At 34.0% G+C, this 23,587-nt stretch overlaps 1 protein-coding gene across 6 annotated transcripts in view; it reads right to left on the bottom strand.

The window, feature by feature from the left end:
* LOC149776492 (polycomb complex protein BMI-1-A-like) overlaps positions 1–23,587 on the bottom strand; it is a 125,789-nt gene that overhangs the window by 39,511 nt on the left and 62,691 nt on the right. The window contains exon 1 of one of the 6 annotated variants that reach the window (XM_089940927.1): positions 9,709–9,792. The exons of 4 other annotated variants lie outside the window; for them this stretch is intronic. The gene's annotated coding sequence lies outside the window, so the exon portion shown is untranslated. Of the gene's footprint in view, positions 1–9,151; positions 9,272–9,708; positions 9,793–23,587 lie in introns of those variants that run through there. One more of the 6 variants, XM_089940922.1, reaches the window with a different exon arrangement.

The raw sequence follows: 23,587 nt of genomic DNA, 5'->3' as shown, positions 1-23,587 counted from the left end.
CAGACTGAAGAAGACATTTTTTGATGAAAATATGTGGTGTTGATAAAAAGGAAGGTTTTATTGTTTGTCACTGCAATTTATTCTGATTCATAATATGAACAAACTCGTATTTAATTATAACTGTAGGTTTTTAATTAGGTATCAATAAATATATGTACTTAAATATCGATGTAGGGTTAATTAGGTATCAATAAATATATGTATTTAAATATCGATGTAGGGTTAATTAGGTAGCAATAAATATATGTATTTAAATATCAATGTAGGGTTAATTAGGTATCAATAAATATATGTATTTAAATATCGATGCAGAGTTAATTAGGTATCAATAAATATATGTATTTAAATATCGATGTAGGGTTAATTAAGTATCAATAAATATATGTATTTAAATATCAATGTAGGGATAATTATGTAGCAATAAATATATGTATTTAAATATCGATGTAGGGTTAATTAAGTATCAATAAATATATGTATTTAAATATCAATGTAGGGTTCATTAGGTAGCAATAAATACATGTATTTAAATATCGGTGTAGAGTTCATTAGGTAGCAATAAATACATATATTTAAATATCGATGTAGAGTAATTAGGAAGCAATAAATACATGTACTTAAATATCGATGTAGGATTAATTAGGTAGCAATAAATACATGTACTTAAATATCGATGTAGGATTAATTAGGTAGCAATAAATACATGTATTTAAATATCGATGTATGGTTAATTAGGTAGCAATAAATAAATGTACTTAAAAATCGATGTAGGGTTAATTATGTAGCAATAAATACATGTATTTAAATATCCATGTAGAGTTAATTAGGTAGCAATAAATACATGTATTTAAATATCGATGTAGGGTTAATTATGTAGCAATAAATACATGTATTTAAATATCGATGTAGGATTAATTATGTAGCAATAAATACATGTATTTAAATATCGATGTATGGTTAATTAGGTAGCAATAAATACATGTACTTAAAAATCGATGTAGGGTTAATTATGTAGCAATAAATACATGTATTTAAATATCCATGTAGAGTTAATTAGGTAGCAATAAATACATGTATTTAAATATCGATGTAGGGTTAATTATGTAGCAATAAATACATGTATTTAAATATCGATGTAGGGTTAATTATGTAGCAATAAATACATGTATTTAAATATCGATGTATGGTTAATTAGGTAGCAATAAATACATGTACTTAAAAATCGATATAGGGTTAATTATGTAGCAATAAATACATGTATTTAAATATCCATGTAGAGTTAATTAGGTAGCAATAAATACATGTATTTAAATATCGATGTAGCGTTAATTAGGTAGCAAGAAATATATGTATTTAAATATCGATGTAGCGTTAATTAGGTAGCAATAAATATATGTATTTAAATATCGATGTAGGGTTAATTAGGTATCAATAAATATATGTATTTAAATATCGATGTAGGGTTAATTAAGTATCAATAAATATATGTATTTAAATATCGATGTAGCGTTAATTAGGTAGCAAGAAATATATGTATTTAAATATCGATGTAGGGTTAATTAAGTATCAATAAATATATGTATTTAAATATCGATGTAGCGTTAATTAGGTAGCAAGAAATATATGTATTTAAATATCGATGTAGCGTTAATTAGGTAACAAGAAATGTATGTATTTAAATATCGATGTAGCGTTAATTAGGTAGCAATAATTATATGTATTTAAATATCGATGTAGCGTTAATTAGGTAGCAAGAAATATATGTATTTAAATATCGATGTAGCGTTAATTAGGTAGCAAGAAATATATGTATTTAAATATCGATGTGGGGGTTTATTAGGTAGCAATACATAAATGTATTCAACGATGACCCTTTCGCTCTTATATGTGTATAACCATTTTAAATTTTCTTCTTGCAAAGAAAATACAGATTTGCATGAAATATATATTTGGACGAAAAACATGCAACATTTCCAGATTTTAATAATATTTGATTGTTATTATGTCGTAAACACCTTATTGTAGCAGGCACTAATATTTATATCATTGCTATTTTTATATCATAAACACTTCATTGTGTCATACACTATTATTTATATCATTGCTATTTTTTGTCATAAATAATTCATTGGGTCAAACTCCAATATTAATATCACTGTTTTGTCACAATAACTTTAGTGTATCATGCTCCCATATTTATATCGTTGCTATTTCGTCAGAAATACTTCAATGTGTGATGCCCAATATTTACATCATTGTTATTGTCAAACATACTTCATCTGCCATCTTCCAATATTTACATCATTGTTATTGTCAAACATACTTCATCTGCCATCTTCCAATATTTACATCATTGTTATTGTCAAACATACTTCATCTGCCATCTTCCAATATTTACATCATTGTTATTGTCAAACATACTTCATCTGCCATCTTCCAATATTTACACCATTGTTATTATGTCATAAATATTTTACTGTGTCATTCTCAAAAATTACATCATTGCTATTTCTTCATATATACTTTATTTGTCATGATTTAATATTTACATCATTGCTAAATGCATTGTGTTATGATAATGTTTTGTTAATTTTAATCGTGTTACAACAATGTTTTTACTGTATGGTGTATATTTATTTCGTTTTGCTGAGCGTTTTCACCAGAACAACCCCGCGAAAACCATGTACATTCAGTAAGTTACACACACACACACACACACGCGCGCGCGCGCACAGACACAGACAGACAGATATTGCAACATTCGGTACAAATAAAAGTAACAGTAAGGCCTGGGACGACCTTTAATTTTTCCATGATTAATAACTGTTACATTTTGGACTGTCCATGCGCAGTGAAAATATTCACCTATAACTTAAGTCCAGCCACAAAATGCACAGATCCAGATCTGCAGCTGTCAGTTCCAGGACTATGCAGTTTATCAGGAATAACCAGCCGAACAAACAACAATGACTCTGATCCACCAGCGTATTATGCGCCGGCCTATCAGGGTCTATATTGTTAGAAGTTTAACAGCTGAACTTGTCTTGTACGCGAGTATAGACGGTTTTTAAAAATGTCATACAAATTATGAAGTAATATTTTGCAGGACAGAGAGAGTTTTTAAAACAGGAAACCGCGTTGTAAACAGGAAACCGCGTTGTAAACAGGAAAAAGAATTTAGAGAAATTACATATAAATAATATGTCAGTACAGTTTACTTCCTATAATTATAAGAGAGATAAGAGCAGATGGCATTCATAGTTTGGGTATAAGAATCACTGTACCAAAAGGGACGAGTCAAATACATCATCTTTCTATCTATCGAATGGCACCAATATAACCAAACAGGTCAGAGACTTACGACTCGTTTCAAGGATGAATCAAACGCGTGCCGTGAGTAACGTTATATATGGTCTATCTCTACTGCACCTGCACATGAGACCATTCCCATAAAAAGTGACTGAACAAGATAAAAGAAAAGCACCCACTCGCTAGGTAGGCGGAATTTAGTAAAAGTGCAAGGTACACGTGAAAAAAAAAAAAAAATTAGAAATTGATAATATGTAAAAAAAGAGAGGATCAATTAATAAGAAACCAATGTCGTAATATTAGTTTATACATGCGGTTCCGTACGAGCAGGATGACGCACATGAATATTTGACCATTTATGAGATTTGTTGAGTTTCTTAACGATTCGATTTATTCGGTGATTTCACGCATTTAACTGAAGCACACATACATGGACATCACATATACTATGTAATGCATAATTTTGTACATTTTTACTTGAAAAGCTGTGAGGTCATTAGGCGTTGACAGCTGATGGAATACTGTGAAGAGTTTATTTAACCATTCGTGGTAATTTCATCACAGTAAGGTCAAAGCTCAGGGATGTATGCAATGTTATACAACATACGATATATCTGTTCAGATTCTGGAAAGAATCTCGACTAAATGCCGATGGAAAATATTTTTATTCAAGTCTATATTACTCAATATCTTTCAAAGAAAAATAGAAGGAAGGGGAAAACCCCCAAAGTATCAGATATGATGTAAATGTAACGGTAGCATCGGAGAAAACACAGCAATATTTGGTCCATGCGAAAAAGCTTCCGTCTTTCGAAGTCTACTGTAGTGTTTTCTTTGATTTGTGATTTTTAATGCCATTCATTTCCTGTCTTATTCACGTAGTCTGCTGTTATCATTATAAAATGTGTCGGTCCATTTTTTTACCATAATCAGCATACGATATATAATATGAAAACGAAACGTATCATATTAACCCCGTGAAATAATTCGTGACGACACCTTGTTTCCATTACCACAAATGATGTATTCAGTACCTACGAATAATAAATGAAACAGAAACTCAATAACTAATACAGGATTAAAATCTCCATGCTTTTGGACTGGTTATACTAATGAATGCAGTAGTGAATTTTTCTAACGTCTATTTCCCCCCTTTTTGAAGAATCAGTGTATCATTTTCTTTTTGTGTTATATATGCTCATAATAATACAGGTAGTACATTTTTGTGTGTGTGCGTGACATTTTTATCTGTATTCTTTTTACACCTACAATCTACTGCGTTAAACTTAAGTTCAGTCAGTATTATGAAAGCCCACCAAATATTTTTTTTGTATCTTTTCGGAAATCATTAAAAAGGAAAGATAAAATGAAATGCATTGCCAGACATAACCCTTATCCGTTGTACAGGTTAAGTTGTAATTCTCCTAATACAATCCTGTCTACATATTTTAGGATGATGGGAAAGGAAAACAGTGGTTGCTGATGCGGTTTTTGGAAAGAAACCTTCAAGATGAAAGAAGAAAAAAAACCACGAGATTTTTCCACTTTTAAATTAATAACTAAATACAAGGAGAGTTGTAATCCATTTTTTAAAATTCAGACACTACCTTTGAAACTAAAATGACCATACAAAATTTACATGCCTGCATCATCTTCATCCCTTTCCGCTGGTTAACGTTTTGGTGTGAAATACCATTAATACAATTAATTGCATAATTCAACAAAATGTATGATACAAAATTTTAAAAAGCTAACGAGATTAAATAAAATTAGGAAAATTGCAACCTGTAAAATTCTAAAATTCAGAAGATAGATGTTTGTTTAAATAACATTATATTTACAAGAAATTAAAAAGAATGAGATAAGCCCCATCCGACGGCGAAGAAAATCGAGAACGTATAAAATTCTAAAACACTGATAATGTCGATGTTTGTTTCGATACTATTAAACTGTAGGTATACTGCTTTATGAGATTATAGCGTTAAGCTCAGTGGAAGACGAAAATTGCCTCTCGTTTAATTCATCTAGGTAACAGTTTTAGAAGAATTCGTGTTGCTTTAATACCGAGAACTGTCTTGTGTTACTATTAAAAAGTTGTGTATGTACGTAAAGTAGCACTGGTAAAAACAGTATACAATTCCAAAACTGAAAATTCATTCACTGAGTTGGACACTGAATAAACATACATTAAGACATTAAGGAATACTCATTGAATGTCTTCAATGTATTTTCTTTTGCTGTTCATTTCCATTGTTTCAATTTTAAGTTGAAAGAACATTATGAAAATAACTTCATGGAATCAAATAACATGATCAGGGTTTACGAGCTTTATTTTTTCCCGCTTTTTGCCGAAAATACTAATTATTTTTCCGTATAGAGAAAACAAAGATTAAGTGGAATCTAAAAGCAAAAATATGTACTATCAATAATTTTTTTTAAAAAAAATGCAATAAGTACGAAAACTAAATTGATAAACCAATCGTTCGCACAGATACTTAAGTATTGAACAAATTTTGTAAAGTAAGCCGTAACTGAGAGGAAATGTTTCAGGACAACGTGGAACATGTGCGTACCAAATATGGGTTATTAAGGTGGTTCCTTGTCGATTAACACGACCAGGGTGGAGTAAGCACGTGTCAAAGGAATAAATCTGAAGAAAAGACATTTATAATAAAAAATAAATTATCACGGACAAAGATTTAAAACCAGTTAAAAAATTTGCTTTCCTATGATCCTGCGGGAAAACCACGCATACAAGTGGTGTAGTATGTCAAATTAAGACTCGGATTTGCAACTAATCATAACTAGTTTATTTTCTATATTAACGATTAGTAAAATATTAAATGTCAGTTTGAGTGTAGCACTTAATGATTCATATTTGTGTCCTGGTAAACATATAAAATTATACCCACATCACGCATCGTCTTTATTATTCAAATTCATACAATATACTCAGTGTTCCTGTTCTGTTAATCACATGCACGTGTGCAGCATATAACTGCAGGTGATTCATCGTACAGAGTTCTCAATTTTTCAACATGTACCAGATAACAAGGTTAAGAACTGGGCGATACCGCCTTTTCTTTGTAAAATACTCTTTTCTATGCTTAGATTTAGTGCAATTTAGGTGTAGTATTCTCCTTACAAGAACTGAAAGTGAACTGTACCATAAAGACATAAGTACAAAACATAACTTGTTCATTATATAATGGCAATGTCGTTACAGAATAGATACATATTTTGTAAACTGAAAGTGTTACTCAGTTTTGCATGGAGGGCCACTTATATTTAGATACAGTGATGCTCATTTTTACGTGGAACCCCCCCCCCCACAGAGCTTATTACAGTGTTACTCAGTTTTACGTGGAAAAGCACTTAGAGCTCGATACAGTTTTACAGTTGTAAACCATTCAAAGCTTGATACAGTTACTCAGTTTTGCGTGGAGAACCATTCAGAGCGTGATACAGTTACTCAGTTTTCATGTGGAAAATCACCTTAGAGCTCGAGACAGTGTTACAGTTTTCTGTGGAAAACCCACACAGAGCTTGATACAGTGTTACTCAGTTTTACTTGGAAAACCACACAGAGCTCAATAAAGTGTTATTCAGCTTTAAGTGGAAAACTACATACAGCTTGATACAGATTTATTCAATTTTACGTGGACAAACGCTTAGATACAACGTTATTCCGTTTTGTGTGGAAAACCAGATAGAGCTTGATACAGTGTTATTCAATTTTACGCCTAAAACCACGTACAGCTTTAGTCTCCAGCGTTAAAGTTACAACGATTAACACAAAATCCTCAAGACAGACAGCTGTCTTTACTGTCAATGCTTTCCTCAGAAGGAAAAATGTGACATTAAAGTATGTACGTATGTATGTATGTATGTATGTATGTATGTATGTATGTATGTATCTTAAGTTTTATTATGCATCAATCAAACTTTGCTTTGTTATACATTCAAAATGACTTACAGGTCCAATGGGCTGGATGCTTCTTACATGTTTTATGTTAGTGTATTAATGAGAAAGATTATCATATTTACTTCACTTTACATGTATTTGGAAGGCTTTATCTTCCTACATTTTGTGCAATTCAATTTTATAATTTTCGGTCTTAATGTTTGAAGGTACTATATAGACAGTTTTGTGCCGAGGTGCCGTCAAGCACTACTGCATGCACACACATCAATACTAACTTACTGATTTGCCGAAAACGTAATCACACCAGTAAATAATTAGAGGATAGTATCCAAAAAACAAAAATAAAAGGGAAAAGAACCACCAAACTATATACATTATGGTCTGAAAAAGTACGTATTATACCATTTGTTAATGTATTTCTGAATGAGACAAGTGTGTATTGTATTTGTTAGCAAATAAAATGGATGACTTGCAACATAATAGTTGTGGGCTCAAATGCTACCAACCACTTACAAGTCTGCTGGTTTGTCCCATTTTCCACCATTAGCCATGTGAAACCCTGATAATCAACCACGTGTCCAAAATTACTTGTAGTTCACTCTTACGAAATAAGCATCTTTGCAATAAGTCAAGAGTTTACATCTATAGTTGATTTCAAACCTCATCGCGAATGGAACCCGGCACTGTATCAAAAACGTATTAATATATATGGTTTTCCGTTGGCATGCACTTAAATGTTTCCATACCGTTCTTTCTACCGCTAACGCACACTTAAAAGATCAAGGCCCTTGTAATGTTAAAATTGTTGCCATGCTGTCAATTTGTTTTTTCCTTCTCTCAAAGCAGATTTCCGGTCAATAACTATTTCAGTCATTTCTCTTGAAATATTTGTTTAGTTTATTACAACAACAAAACAAAACAAAAAAAACAAAACAAAACAAACCGAACGATCTTGAGGCATAGTTAACCAACAAAGTTTCAATGCAAATTATGACATAGGCAACAGCAGCAAGTGATTATTCCAGGAAGATCACACCTGCATGGTTATATCATTCTCCTCTAGTGCTAAACATTAATACCACAAAGGGCTAATAGAATGCACAGTGCCCGCATTTACGGGGAAAAGTACAATATACAATTATTGAAGCCCGTGTAATAAGAGCTCTTATTTCTCAGAACGTTTGCAGAAATACATTTTTATAGATGCAGCACCCTTTACCATTAGCGATGCTACTTGAAAGCAATGCATAAAAAGTGGTGATACATGTAAATGTATCCAATGTAAGCGGAGTAAACACATTGGTCACAGTGGTTCATGCTACCTCGGTTTATGTTACCGAGTAATCACAGTACTGGCATAACTGCTGGATCAAACTTTCGGTCCTACGTATCTATAACATTAATACCCTCCAAGTTGATTAACTGGAAAAAATCTTGAAAAAATGTGTACACGGTTACTCAACCACTCATTCTAATCATCTGAGTTTAGGCCAAGTAAAACAAAGACAATCTGAACCGTGTGAGGTCTTATTACGCTTTGTTTTTTTACTCTTTCTTAACCTAAATTTCATCGCCATTCCCACCACATGCCAAGATATTTCTAAGGAGCTATATTTCAAAGCTGATATAACAGTGTATGATAGATAATACGAGGGCAATAATATTCCATGCTTAGAGCAGAAATATTTGCTTCACCTCATCCATTCACTCGTACATACCTACCTACCTATCTACCTACCTACCTACCTACGTACATACATAACTTTCTATTTTTGACTAGAACATAACTAATCAATTTAAATTACTGATAGAAAATCGACTGAAAACTTGGCATTATAAATGTTAAAATATGCATAGGCTTTGTTAATACAAGCATCAGGAAAAAGAATTTACGAAGCAAGATTATCAATAAAATACCTGTTAATCGCGTTGTGTCTGTCGATTTGTGCTGTGTAAATGCCCGGAAACATGTACATGAATGAGCTAAATAAATCACACCTTTGGAACGCGAGTAGTGGCACTGTGTATCAACGGTGGAATGCAAACTAGGATTATAAACCCATGTCCGCATGTTGTACTGTACAATAGGCTGATATTATCTTAATCGTGCATCCTGCTGTCGGCGGTCGACAACGTAATTTATCTTGTAACTTGTATTGATTTCTCCCATAAAATACTCGTAATGCACAAGAAACGATAGCTTTTGGAAAGTTGAATTGATATCGCATTCAAATGTTTCATAATCCACCATGTGCTTAGAATGACCATCTCTCTCCTCTCTCTCTCTCTCTCTCTCTCTCTCTCTCTCTCTCAAAACATTAAACTCAATACCTAAAACCATCCTATAAAATCAGACTGGTGAAACAGTGTAGCAACATTTTGTGCAAACAACTTCATAGTGGAAGCTTATGTATAATCACGGACGTATTCCGTTTAAGAAAATCAGTAACTTAAAGAGAAAGCTATGTACCCACCTCAGTTTGGTAATAACCATCGCCCCGAAAAAGATATGAAATGCGAATCATCACGTGTTACATATTTAATGAAGTTCCTAAATTAGCCTGATCATCAGTGCAGCACGTGAACTAAGAAGCACGTGGTTGTGTTCAGTCGACTTGCATTAAAGTATCCCAAGATAGTTTTGCACAATGGACCACAGTGATAAATCTCATCTAAGCTTTAGATATTATTTTGTGTACAATCGTATACAAGGATATTCCATAAAGGCACAGCAGCCACCCCCACAATACAGTATATTCCATAAAGGCACATACTCGTCCATCGTATGCAAGGATATGACGTAAAAGCATATACTCATCCATCGTATATACATCGATATTCCGTAAAGGCATATATAACATCGTATACATCGATATTCCGTAAAGGCATATGTAACATCGTATGCATCGATATTCCGTTAAGGCCTATACATCCTAAACATCGATATTCCGTAAAGGCATATGTAACATCCAATACATCGATATTCCGTAATACAACTTAATAGATTATACAGGAACACAAAGATATTCCGTAATGGCATATACAACTTAAAGGCGTATACAGGAACACAAAGATATTCCGTAATGGCATATACAACTTATAAGTGTATACAAGAACACAAAGATATTCCGTAATGGCATATACAACATAAAAGCGTATACAGGAACACAAAGATATTCCGAAATGGCATATACAACTTATAAGCGTATACAAGAACACAAAGATATTCCATAAAGGTACATACATCTATCTGTCTCTTCAGATCCTGTAGTTTATTTCTGAGTGTTAAAATTACTGGCAAACGTTTTGATTCTCCTTGTCTGCAGATATTGAGCATTTTCACGTGCCTCAAAAGACCGATTTAAATATATGTACAAAGCACACTGGAATGAACGGTATGATAAAACGAATCAGAATACATGCAACATGAAGTTTGACAAGGTTTAGTTATTATTTTGAAGTGACGAGGTTGCATTTTTGTTACTAATTTATAATTCAATAAAATATTTTCCATGCCTGACAGCACGCTATGCGCATTACAAACTTTTAGGTAAAGGGCGCGTAGCGCAGTCGGTACAAAGATTATTTTATGTATCCAGGGAATGCCGTTTATTTCAGTTGAAGTGGGTTGTTATCGTAATGTATTTTATAACATGTTGTTTGCGATGGTTTCTGCTTATTAGTTACGACAGGGAAGCGATATGACTTTGTTCATAAGACAGATATCATGTATGATTTCACGTCCAGATTTTTTTCAAAATATTCGTAAATACGGATCGCATATCTGACCAATCGGTTAATATTTTTCCAATGACCAATTTTGACTTCTGAAGTTACCGAATTCGTCTAACACATGAACGCTATCTTGATTTCTGTCATTATCTATACCTATTTTGCATCTACCGACGCACATGCCTATACTCAAAACACCCACCCACCCCCACACACATATCCATAGTCACGTCTCTCGTTCTCTTAGTGGATCTGTCTCTATCTGTACATGTTCGATAATGAACGTAGTGCAAAGGAGAAAACTAAAATGATTTGGTCAGTACCGTGGCGGTCTTTGGCTAGTGCCAGTGAGGACTTTGGCTAGTGCCAAGTAGTTCTTTACTCAACACGAAGGAAATCTATGGTCGGTACTCAATGAGGTCTACGGGTTTGTACTAAAGAGGTCTTTGGTCAGTATCAGTGAGGACTTTGGTAAGTAACAGTTAGGTCTTTGGCCAGTACCAATGAGGACTTTGGTCAGTGCCAAAGACATTTGGTCAAGTCGTATTAGTATCATATTCATCCAAGCAAATGTTTCATTTACAATCTTGTTCTGCTCTGCATTTCAGAACTATTGTGTAACGCATAACTTCGTGTCTGTTTTTATGTCATTAGTCATTTCCTTCTGAGTCAGAATACGACGCATTTAATGTTTCTAGTCAAGATTCATTTACATATTATCATGCGAATTTGTCATGAAAGTTAATGAGATATCCTAATAACTGAGGGCAAAATCAACGAAACATTAAAAGTAAAAATTTCTAGACCCGGAAAGACTATTCATAGTATGTATTCAACATTACTACATTCACGAGCTTTATGATAAGTGTCGTGCAAAAATCAGTGTGTCTTTGTCCAAGGTGCCCGTTTTCCTTTTAGGTGGCGCTCTACAGCTTCGAATACTGCAAAGGTTTAGATTTTTAAAGAAAAAGAATTTTCTAAGTTTTCCTCACTGGTTAAACTGACTATTTCGTAAAAGACTTTGCATGTCTTGGGTACTGTTAAAATAACTTTTATTTCCATTTATTTTTTGTAGGACTGATGGGTGTAATTTGGGCGATAGAATATACAGCTTGACCTTAATTTAAATAGGCATCTTTCAAAAAACATGCTAGCTCTGCTTGGTCATTTTGACTTCCTGGAATTTTGAGGTAAATTTTTAAAAAAAAGTGCCGATACCTTTTTGTTTTCGCGTTTCTATATATTTTGTAATTCATTCATTGCATTTTCAGCAGTTAGTATTGTCTAGTCTGGTAAAAATCGTTTCCTGATTTTAATGACTGCTAAATATAGTGTAATTTAGATTAATTCAGGCTGATTTTTTTAGCACATGGGAGCAGCCATTTTGGTCAGCTGTGTGATTAGATCATGTACAGTTTCCACACTTACAATATCCAAAGACATTTCAGCCACAATACTTGAAAGTAACATAGAAGTGTGCCAATATTCTCTTCACTGCGTGCGACGCAAAGGCAAACAACTTCACCTTACACACCTGTTACTCTCTCTGAAGTTCAGAATATCTGCAGAGCGCCACCTGTGTAATTATTTATGATATTCTACCCATACATGTCAATTGTCGTGTTCATAAAAACAAACACTGTTCAATCACGAATCATGAAAAGATCGTTAAATTAAAACAGTATGATATAAATCTAATCATTTTATGAAGACAACATGGGTCTACGGGATTCACAAGAAGCCAAACATCAATGCATCCCTCTGTCAAAACCAAAGAATATGTATATTTTAAAAAAAATATATTTATTATATTCTTTCAAGTTTATCAACTGCAAAAGGACATAAACCGCGAGCAAACTTGTAGGTGACTTATGAATCACTAAAGGATACAAAATCTACAACTGATCATTAATGTCTTCGAAACAACGAAATATAGTGATGTCCAGAGAAAAATACATACACAAAAATATGGTAATGATGGGAGAAAAACACTAAAGTATGGAGATGTTGAGAGAGAAAAAACAAACATGATATCAGGCACATCATTTTAGGAACCAAACTGATTGCGTCAACTTGGATAATATTGTGTAAATTCATGGTGAGATCCTTGGACATTATTATATGACTCCTCAGACATTATTGTATTCACCGCGAGAACCTTGTATGTAAATGTTTCATTCCACTGTGAGACATTATTGCATAACCATACGGTGAGATCCTTGGACATTGTTATGTAATGTCACGGCGTGATCCTTGAACACTGTTGTATAACTTCACGGTGCGATCCTTGGACATTATTGTACAACTTCAGGGCATGATCATTGGACATTGTTGTATAACTTCAGGGCGTGATCATTGAACACTGTTGTATAACTTCACGGTGCGATCCTTGGACATTATTGTACAACTTCAGGGCGTGATCATTGGACAATGTTGTCTAACTGTACGATGAGATCCTTGGACATTATTGTGTAACTTCACAGTGAAAACGTGTACATTGTTGTGTATCCTCACAGTGACATCCTTTAACATTACAGTGTAACTTCAGGTGAGATCCTTTCATTATCAACTGCAAAATGAATTATCTTGCCAATTCAGAACACAATGATATAGACACTCTATAATTTGTCTCGCATACTTACACCTGGCTTCAGACTTCAAAATTGATCAAAACCTATATGCATTTCTATTGCAATAATTGGTTTAAAAACCAACAAATTTTGTTTAATAGCCTTCGTGTTTCCTCTCCACACAATGCAAACACATGCAGAGTGCTTGTTTATTACATTATGATTTCAGTGACAGAAAGAGGAGAACAATCATATTAAAATCAGGTAAAAAACAACTTTACACCACCGCTAGAGTCTATTAAGATCAAATGAAAGATGTAATTTCCGCAACATGACTGTACATATTTCTTATCACGCAATACTCTATAAAACAAAATTCCCAAAAAGAAATATGTACGTCGTTCTTTCAGAAGTTTGTATTCTGAAATACAAGATAACAAATGCGACGTCGAACTGATGTTAATGAGGTGATTGGGCTGATGGATTTCTAAGATAAAATTCCTCTTTTCAAAATAATTTTGTGTTTACTCAGCATGATTCTCCTTCCTTCCAAACAAAATGTTAATTCAAAAAAAAACAAAGGTGGAATCGTTTGGTTTTGTGGGCTTTAACGCCATTTTTCAGCACATGATAGACTATAATCCACGCCAGGGTATCTCATACTGGTTTTGAGTGAGGGTTAAAATCAAGGAAAAATTTAAAGTAAGTGTTTGTAGCCTCCGAAAGACAATGTATTCAGCAAAACCACATTCAGAAACTTTGTAGTGCGGCGAGCATATTCGGCGGAGGAAGAACCCGGAAAGAACTACCGACCTACGGCAAGCTACTGGCAAGTTTTGACATAAACTCACGTTGGTCAAGCCGAGACTCAAACCCAATCAACACAAACTGGGATTAAACAGAATGAAATCAACACACTGGGATTGAACATAACGAAATAAACACATTGTGATTAAAATAAATGAAATCAACACATAATGGGATTAGACAGAATGAAATAAACACATTGGGATTAAACAATGAAATCAACGCACTGGAGTTAAACAGAACGAAATAAATACTTTGCGATTAAAATAAATAAAAAACATTATGTGATTAAACTAATGAAATCAACAGATTGGGGGTAAACAGAATGAAATAAAATCATTGGGATTAAACAGAGCGAAATACACATATTGGGATTAAACAGAATGAAATCAACACAGTGGGGTTAAACAATGAAATTAACACACTGGGATTAAACAGAATGAAATCAACACAATCGGATTAAACAGAATGAAATTAACAAATTCGGATTAAACGATGAAATCAACACATTCGGATTAAACGATGAAATCAACACATTCGGATTAAACGACGACATCAACACTTTCGGATTAAACGATGAAATCAACACATATCTAAATCAAATTAAAAGAAATCAAGACACACTGGGATTAAGCAAAATGAAATCGACACATACTGAGATTAAATAGAATAAAATCCACTTGCTTAGCATTAAAGCCAACATGGACAAGAAATTAATGAAGAAAGTCCACTTAAGTAGAAAAAATACTATAAAAGTAGTTACTCGAATATTGTCCAGCTGTTGTAGTGCCCTATACTGCGTTGTGAGTGTTGACTAATGTAAATTAAATGTAATGAAAACAAAACATTAAATTTCTCACCATCAAGGTCAACTAAAGTAAAATTTATATCAGTCATGAATCTTATGGTAAGATCGTGTTCTTTATAGTTTACCTTAGCGTCATTTTGACATGCACGATATGAATACAATTTAGTATTATTAACTGCCAGAATTACATCCGGATTAAAATATGCAATTTTGAGTGTTTGGAAATAAAGAAAACAAAAACACTGCAAATATCCAGAAAAAAAGGCAATGATATGAAAATATATGAATAAGAAAAGTACTTTAAGCTTGGTAGATATCTTAGAATACTTGCGGATGTTTGCAGTTGATGTTTACCGCGAAACTTGAGATGACCTAATCAATTAATTACTACTCAACTTTATGACGTCAGTCCTTTAAGTTTTGATGCGTAGTGCTAGTAACTATGGGGATAATTGCATCATCTTCATAAGAAAAAAATACGAGAACTAAAAGTTTACGAAACCGAAGAAAATAAAATAAACGTATGTCCCACTGTGAATCAGTCCAACTCTATTCCTCCTTCGCATTACAGTCACGATTTTAATTTGCAATATTAAAGCGGGAATGTTTACAACATCTGCTATACATTCCTTGGTACAAATCTGAGTATATATATATATATATATATATATATATATATATATATATATATATATATATATATATATATATATATATATATATATATATATATATATATATATATATATATATTGAAAACATTTGAGTATTTTAATCATCCAAGTGAAGTTATGTATGGATATATGGTAACAAGACGTTTCTTTTTGTCAGTTTCTATGTAAATATTCAAATCTTGTAATTTAGACAACCATAAAAATGCACGCTACCTGTGAAGTTGTTCTTCACTGTGCTGGTTTTGACAGTAAATAGTGAACAAATAACCCATATTTTGCTAAACAGTAAATATTCTGATATTTCATTAGCGACCTTCCTTAATTGCTATATGCAATCCAATCCGAAATAGATTCTTGACAATAAACTTTTCTGCTAGGCATGCTGTCATTACGGAACTGGCCTACAGTATCACCATTACAAGGCAGAAAATTTTGCAAAAAGACATTGCTTACAAAGTCTGAGTTTTCACATAGTGGCATGGGAAAATACTGGTTTATTTTCCCAGTTCTGCACATATGCAGATATATTCTGTCAGGTCAGATACCGTATATACTCGCCTAAAACTCAAGTTCAACTGCAAATTGCACCAACACAGATCTGCTGTAACATTATGCGATAACATATCTGGTTGTACGCTGCTTGCAGTTGGACTAGACTTGCAAGAGGTGTGTAAGCGGTAATCAAAGTGTACGTATTCCGATCACGTGTACACAATTGGCAAAAAACAAAAATCATTTCTATTTTCTCAATTTAATTAAAATGAAACTGGTCCATATAGTAGTTATTTTAAGTGCAAGCGCTAATTTTTGTCTTATCTCCTTAACGCTATCGATAAGAAAGCAGCTCGTGACAGATAGGCAAACTTTTGTGATGCTCTACATTTGGTCTGTCTGAATATTTTAACATGTTATGCCTAAATTCCGAGTAATCGACCATATAGTTCCGGGGATTTAAAATAATTATAAATAGTCATCAAGACATTAAATAATAAACCACGGCCAGGAGCGGATCCAAAACTATCGTTTAGCATCGTTTATGAGGATCGTAAACAAATAAACGAGGGGTCTGTGGAATGGAATCCAGTGTGTGTGGGTGGGTGGGTGGGGGCCTTAAGGCTACGCATTCTAAGCGCTTCCAATAAATACTTTTAATGATCTAACTGTAAAAATAAATTACTGTAGAAATGTTTTATTTCTTTCAAACTCATTTTTGGGTCGTTTAGGAAGTGGTAAATATGCGAAACTTTTGTATCTTTTTATTTCTTACATGCTCTCTCACTCTCTCTCTCTCTCTCTCGATTTTATTACTGGCTATCGCAATTTGTTTTTGAACAATACACAAAGTTTAGTACCATCTTATTAAAATTTTAAAATAAATAGTTTAAATAGTAGTGTAAATTTAAACAAGAAGTTTTTAAAACTAAATCCGTAAATTGACAAATTTCGGCTATACGTACAATATAAGAAAAGAAAACCACAATGAAAATGTTACCAAAACAAACCCTGGATGAAACTGAAGCAATAGGATGTTCTCTTTGCATCCTTGGGAAAGTCACGTTCCCCTTTTCTCAGCATAATATAGCCAATGACGGTTCCAGAGTGACGTTAAAACCAACGAACTAAAAAATAAAATTACACGAAAATGTTATATTTCTTTCAAATGAAAGAATATGTGGCTCTGCTGAACGACGAACGACAGACAATACACTCCAATACGCCACCACAGCTAAAACTCCATCTACACTGGAGCAATTCAGCCGCAAATACGCCATCATAGCTCAAACCTCATTTACACTGGAGGAATTCAGCCACTAAAACACCAACACAGCTCAAACTCCATCTACAATGGAGGAATTCAGCCGCTAATGCGCTATCACAGCTCAGACTCCATCTACACTGGACGAATTCAGCCGTAAATACGCCTTCATAGCTCAAACTCATTCTACACTGCAGGAATTCAGCCGTAAATACGCCTTCATAGCTCCAGCTCCATCTATACTGGAGGAATTAGCCGCTAATTTATTGACAAAAAAATAAACCAAAACAAGTGCATAGAGTATCGGAAGAGACAACGACACTTCTGTTATTAAAATATAAAGTGATACAAAAAATATTATTTCAAAACATTTTTACGCAACTACGATATCTCACTGGGCTTTTCACTTACATATCAACCAACGGTCCTCGGGTGGCCGAATGGTCTTTAGCACACGCCTTTATCGATTACTGCCATCTCACCTCTGTCTGATTGGGTTCGAGTCTCGGCCTCAGCCAATGTGTGTGTGTGTGTGTGTGTGTGTGTGTGTGTGTTTGTGTGTGACTTGGATTTTTAACGTAGCTTTAACAATGTTGCAGTCATATCGCAACGATGTCTGCAGTGTGGCAGTTTATAGTGATGTCAAGCACTGGGGCATCATGCCGCAGACATGTAGCACGATGTCCAACCCGTCACATTGTCCTGACACCAGGCCGACCAGTCCTAACACTAACCTCTTAATGCTGAGCGCCAAGCGAGGCAGCTGTTAGTATCATTTTTGTAAGTCTTTGGTATGATTCGGCCGGGGATTTAACCCACAACCTCCCTCATCCGAGGCGGACGCTCTAACCACTAGGCCACCGGAGCGGTTCCCAACGTGGGTATGTGAGGAAACTTGCCAGTAGCTTCCTGTGGGTCGGTGGTTCTTACCGGGGTTTTCCCGGGTTATTCCTCCACCAGTTATACTGGCTGCCATGTATAGCTTATCTTGCGCTGAAAAATGGTGTTAAACCCAAAGCAACAACAACAACATATCAACCCACGAGATAAATCAATTTCAAACTTCAACTCCCCACAACAATGGGAGATTTTAACATGTGAAATTTAATCATCTTCGTCTATACAGACTGCTGAACACATTGATGTCTGCGCTTAATTGGTTGTAAAGCGTACTTAAAACGGTTTCCATTGTGTCCAAGGAAATATTACTTGACACCAGAAAGGGTTAACCTAAAGGTGCACCAAATGTCATAGCAGGCAGAATCTCTATCACATTTTCCCATGGGAAAGGCTTAAACAACATATGGAAGTATATTGTTTTATTATTTACAAATATTCATTCTCATCTTTGATATAATAGTTGCTTCGTGTGAAATACAATGATAATCCTAATAATAATGAAAACATAAATACTTGCTGTTATGTTTATTGTTCACACTGATAATGTTGATGTCGTTGCTACTACTGCGTAACAATAATAATAATAATAATAAGAAGAAGAAGAAGAAGAAGAAGAATCGTCTTCGTCGTCATCATCATCATCATCATCATCATCGTTTAAATACAAGATCGCAATCACAAAATGAATTGCATTTACGAAAGCAACCATCTCTTATAAAAACACGTGGACTTGACATCAATAATACAGCCTGTCCAATCAGATTATTTCAGACTCGTGTTGTTATAGTTCTCGGCCCAGGAATACATGAAATAAACCGCAAGAGACGAAAAATTATGTGAAGTTTGAAAATATCCCGTCTTAAATTTAATTTTAATGCAATATGATATCTGATGCATACAAATACAATAATGAGATCAAACTCTTGCAACACTGCAGATTTTTTTTTTTTTAAGTGCGTCCTTCGCCAAAGTGAAACTTGATCTGCTTCTCCCACGCCGGCCCCCGAACGCTTTTACACTGTGTTACAGGATGTATATCGTACCATTCACCTTGGCTGTGCAAACGGGGAACACTTGTTGGAAATGAGGTTAATGCAAGCGGTATCTGATACGTCATAATTTGTGCCGTTTCTGCATGAATTCCTGAACTGAATAAACCTTAACACTTCTTTTTTTCTTCTTCAATAATCCAGACTGTTTGCATACCGTAAACTGGTCATCTATTAAGAGAATAACGAAAGAGGAGCGCTAAATTGTTTTTGTTCATAGCTAATAAGTGTATATTATTTTGAAATTTGATTTGGGAAGAATATTATGTACATCTACTATTCATTTGGGTTTATATACCATTCTTAACAATTTTCTTCATGTATAAATCTAACGTTCGGATGAACGCGTGTCTTTCATATGTAATTTATATGGGCTTATCTAACGACATGCTTATCTGTTTCGTATGTAAAGTTTTGTAAAATGAATAATCTGATTTGTCATGCCTGTATGCTCATCAGTCGAAAAGCATCGGCTGATTTTACATGCATGTATGCAATGCAAATCCCATAGGCGTTTAACTTTTTCTTGTGACTCACGCACTTGAATAATGAATTATAGCCCGTGTTTTTGTATTACAAACAAATGTTCTTACCATCTGTGGAGCTTCATTGACGGTATTGTCACAGAACAAGCTCTGATGTAAAATTTAAACTTAAAACATGCTTAATATAATCAAAAACTTTAAAGCAGACTTGAAACAAACTTATTTTATATTTAAAATAAACTTAAAATAGATTAGAAAAAAATAATGACTCATAATAAACTAAAATAAACTTAAATATACTAGAACAAAATTAATAGAAACTCAAAATAAATATAATAAACTTAAAATAAACTAGAACAAAATTAATAGAGACTCAAAATAAACTAAAATAAACTTAAAATAGACTAGAACAAAAATTAATAGACTCAAAATAAACTAAACTAAACTTAAAATAAACCTAAAAACTTCCAAAAATAGACTTAAAATAAACTAAAAAGACTTAACTCCCCACACCTAAAATTAAATTGATCTTCAAATAAAATTAACATTGGTCTGGCATGGTAGACATGGGGAATACGTTCTGCATATATAATTTCACTATTTTACATTGTTTTGCCTAAAATCACTTTTCCATAATCGCTGTGTGGGACTTTGTTGTAATCTTCGTTTTGAACGTAATATACTTTATCATCCTCCACATCACTATCATCCCCTTCTTCTTCTTCTTGTAATTAACAAATAATTGTAAAAGCTTTGAATAATACTTCAAATGCTATCATTACGTGAGGTTATTGCTGTTCAATGTGCTTAGAGACTGAAAAGCGAAAAAGTGCCATCGATCATGACATTTATTTTACTTACTGAATGTCACTTAAAACATACCAAGTTTCATTCGTATAACTGGCATTGTTCACTCATAGCAGTTTTATAAACATTATGATCCGAAGACTATTACTGATACTCGTGTTTTGCCTTGTCTTGCTGAAAGCTCCATTTAAAGAAGAAAAAAAAAAACAATTCGAAAACTAAACCGGATTACATTGATCATGGCACATAGGAAACCGATGTTTTTACAAAAGTACTTCATTTGTCGAAAATTATCTACGTACTGACATTGCAGCTAAATGTAGCGAAGAATGCGAAACGCAGCCATTTCGACACCATTTGTTACGCATTACAAAGAAAATGTGTAATTTCATGTATCATTTAAGATGAAACTTCGAACATGTTTGTGGAATTAGAAAGCATTTTAAATCCATTTATCATTATACAATTATGTACTCGGCTATGACGGAGAAAAGCATTTTCATTAATCACAATGATAGCCTACAAATGATTATGTGAAAACCCGTGTTCATATGGCCATCCATTCATGTGTAGCGATAATAAGATTTTCAACATGGCCGCCGTGGCGGTAATATTGGATGTCTGAACAGCACACATTTATTTAGGGACAACTAGACTACGGGATGAATGTGTGCATACAGATTGACGAGAATCCTTCAAGTAGTTTAGGAGGAGCAATGATAACAAAACTGTGCTAACTGATGAACGGACGATGGACAACAGTATATCCCATACGGTCTTCTAGTTTATGACCAAGAGCGGTAAAACTCAACAGTGCATTGTATGGGTGAACACATATAGTGAGAATTGAAAGGTGGCTAATACACGCTCAAAATGTCGCTTTCACGCGTATATCAACTAGTGCATCACTGCTCGGATACTTGCCACATATACTCGCATGAAAATCGAGTCCAACTACAAACTCGACATATGAAGATCTCCAATCATATAATGTGCACGCAGATCGGGCTCTATGCAGTTTGTTAGGAGTAATCACAAGAAGAAACAACATAGTATGCGACGGCAGATCAGAATCTGTGTTGTGTGCGGTTACAAGCGAATATACATGGTTCAACAGCTAATCGATACCATGACATTTCATGAAATATGATGTCCTATGGGAAATAGTTTACACTGTCATCCGCTATGTAGACCTTAAAATTATATCGATCATATTTTAGTCTGGGGTGTTACAACTGTCCTGAGATCCATCAATAATTACTAAAATTCGGATAGACAGCGATCATTCCACCACTGCATCACGTGTACCACGTGATTAAAATGACTCGTGTCTTCAGATGCTTAACCTTTCCTTGTGCCATTCTAGAGTTACTGAAAATACACAAGACATTATATACAACCTGCGTCGACTGTGTGCACAACGCAGCGCCACAATGACAGCATATACTTTGTGCTATATAACGTTGCAAGGATTGGGTTCAGTGGCTAGTCTGGAAGGATCACATCAGAATCTACTTGTATTGGAGTCGAACCCATACAGTGGTGAATTGACTTCTTCCCCCACATACACTGATGAAACACTGAGATCCTGATCCACGAAAAAAAGATGCAACCAAGAAGAAAGAGAAGTAGAAGAAGCAAAGGTTCTCATATTCCTTAATCCGGTACCACACTTGAATCAAGCAAGAAAAAACATGTTTGTGCAAAGGAGCAAGCTGTTCCAAGAGTACACACACACACACACACACACACACACACACACACACACACACACACACGGTTTCAATACATATTAACCATTCTAGACTCAAGTTGTTACCTTACATATCGAAACGAATACAACTATTTACAGAGTATCTATACACGCAGTGATTCACTAATGTAGCAATAATTTAAATGGCAAAACAAATGTGATACAAAAATTGCAAAACTACGAAATTTCTCTGGAAAAAATAGGAAAACGTAGCGCAGTTTCTTACAACTCTTCTACTTAAAACGCGTTTATAAAATTCTAACGTAATCTTGAGAGATCGTTTTTCGCAGATTCTAAAACATCCTTAAAAAAGTCCTGAAATCTGTTCTAAATCTCCACAAGATACTCCTCCACAATAACATTGCAAAAAACCAATATTCTTCTTTAAAGAGCTCTCGGACATGACCATTAACTACTGCGCACTGATTGAAAAAATTTGGACGATATTTCCATCGCACCTGTTGTCACCGCAGCTCAGAATGTCAGAAATATGTAATACTTTAAGGTATTAACTATTACTATATTTTCTCGATCAGAATTAATCTGTAAAGCTGTAGCAAAAAGCGAAGAAATGTTTCTGTTTCGGATGTCAAGCCGTTTTATTTTTTCCTCGATGATTCCCAAGTGAGTTATTGCTGAACCCATCTATTTTTAAAAGTTTAAAGTCTCTGAGGAAAAAATAATTTGATAGAGATTTACAAAGTAATTCTAACACGATATTTACTTCTTGTTTTACAGGATGTTTTCTAAGCTTAAGTTTTAGTTCCCCATAAACTGGACCTTTCGAAAGCAAAAGTCTCTAGACAAGACTGGCGCTCTACTGGTTGAAAGAATTCACACTTCCAGGAATTCAAGATAATACCATACATTTAACTGAGAACAACCTTTATATTATTCAGGGAAAGCAAAATTTTCAAATTAGTTGCCGTAGTGGACACTTTGCAACGTTTTTATATTTGACCGACACGGCACCATTAAAGTCTTCTGGTGCAAACCCCATCTTGAAATGACG

Source organism: Sinohyriopsis cumingii, chromosome 18 (genome assembly GCF_028554795.1).
Source record: "Sinohyriopsis cumingii isolate HCF-2022 chromosome 18, ASM2855479v2, whole genome shotgun sequence".
In the NCBI taxonomy this organism is placed as follows: Eukaryota; Metazoa; Mollusca; class Bivalvia; order Unionida; family Unionidae; genus Sinohyriopsis; species Sinohyriopsis cumingii.
This window is presented reverse-complemented; position numbering and strand designations above follow the sequence as displayed.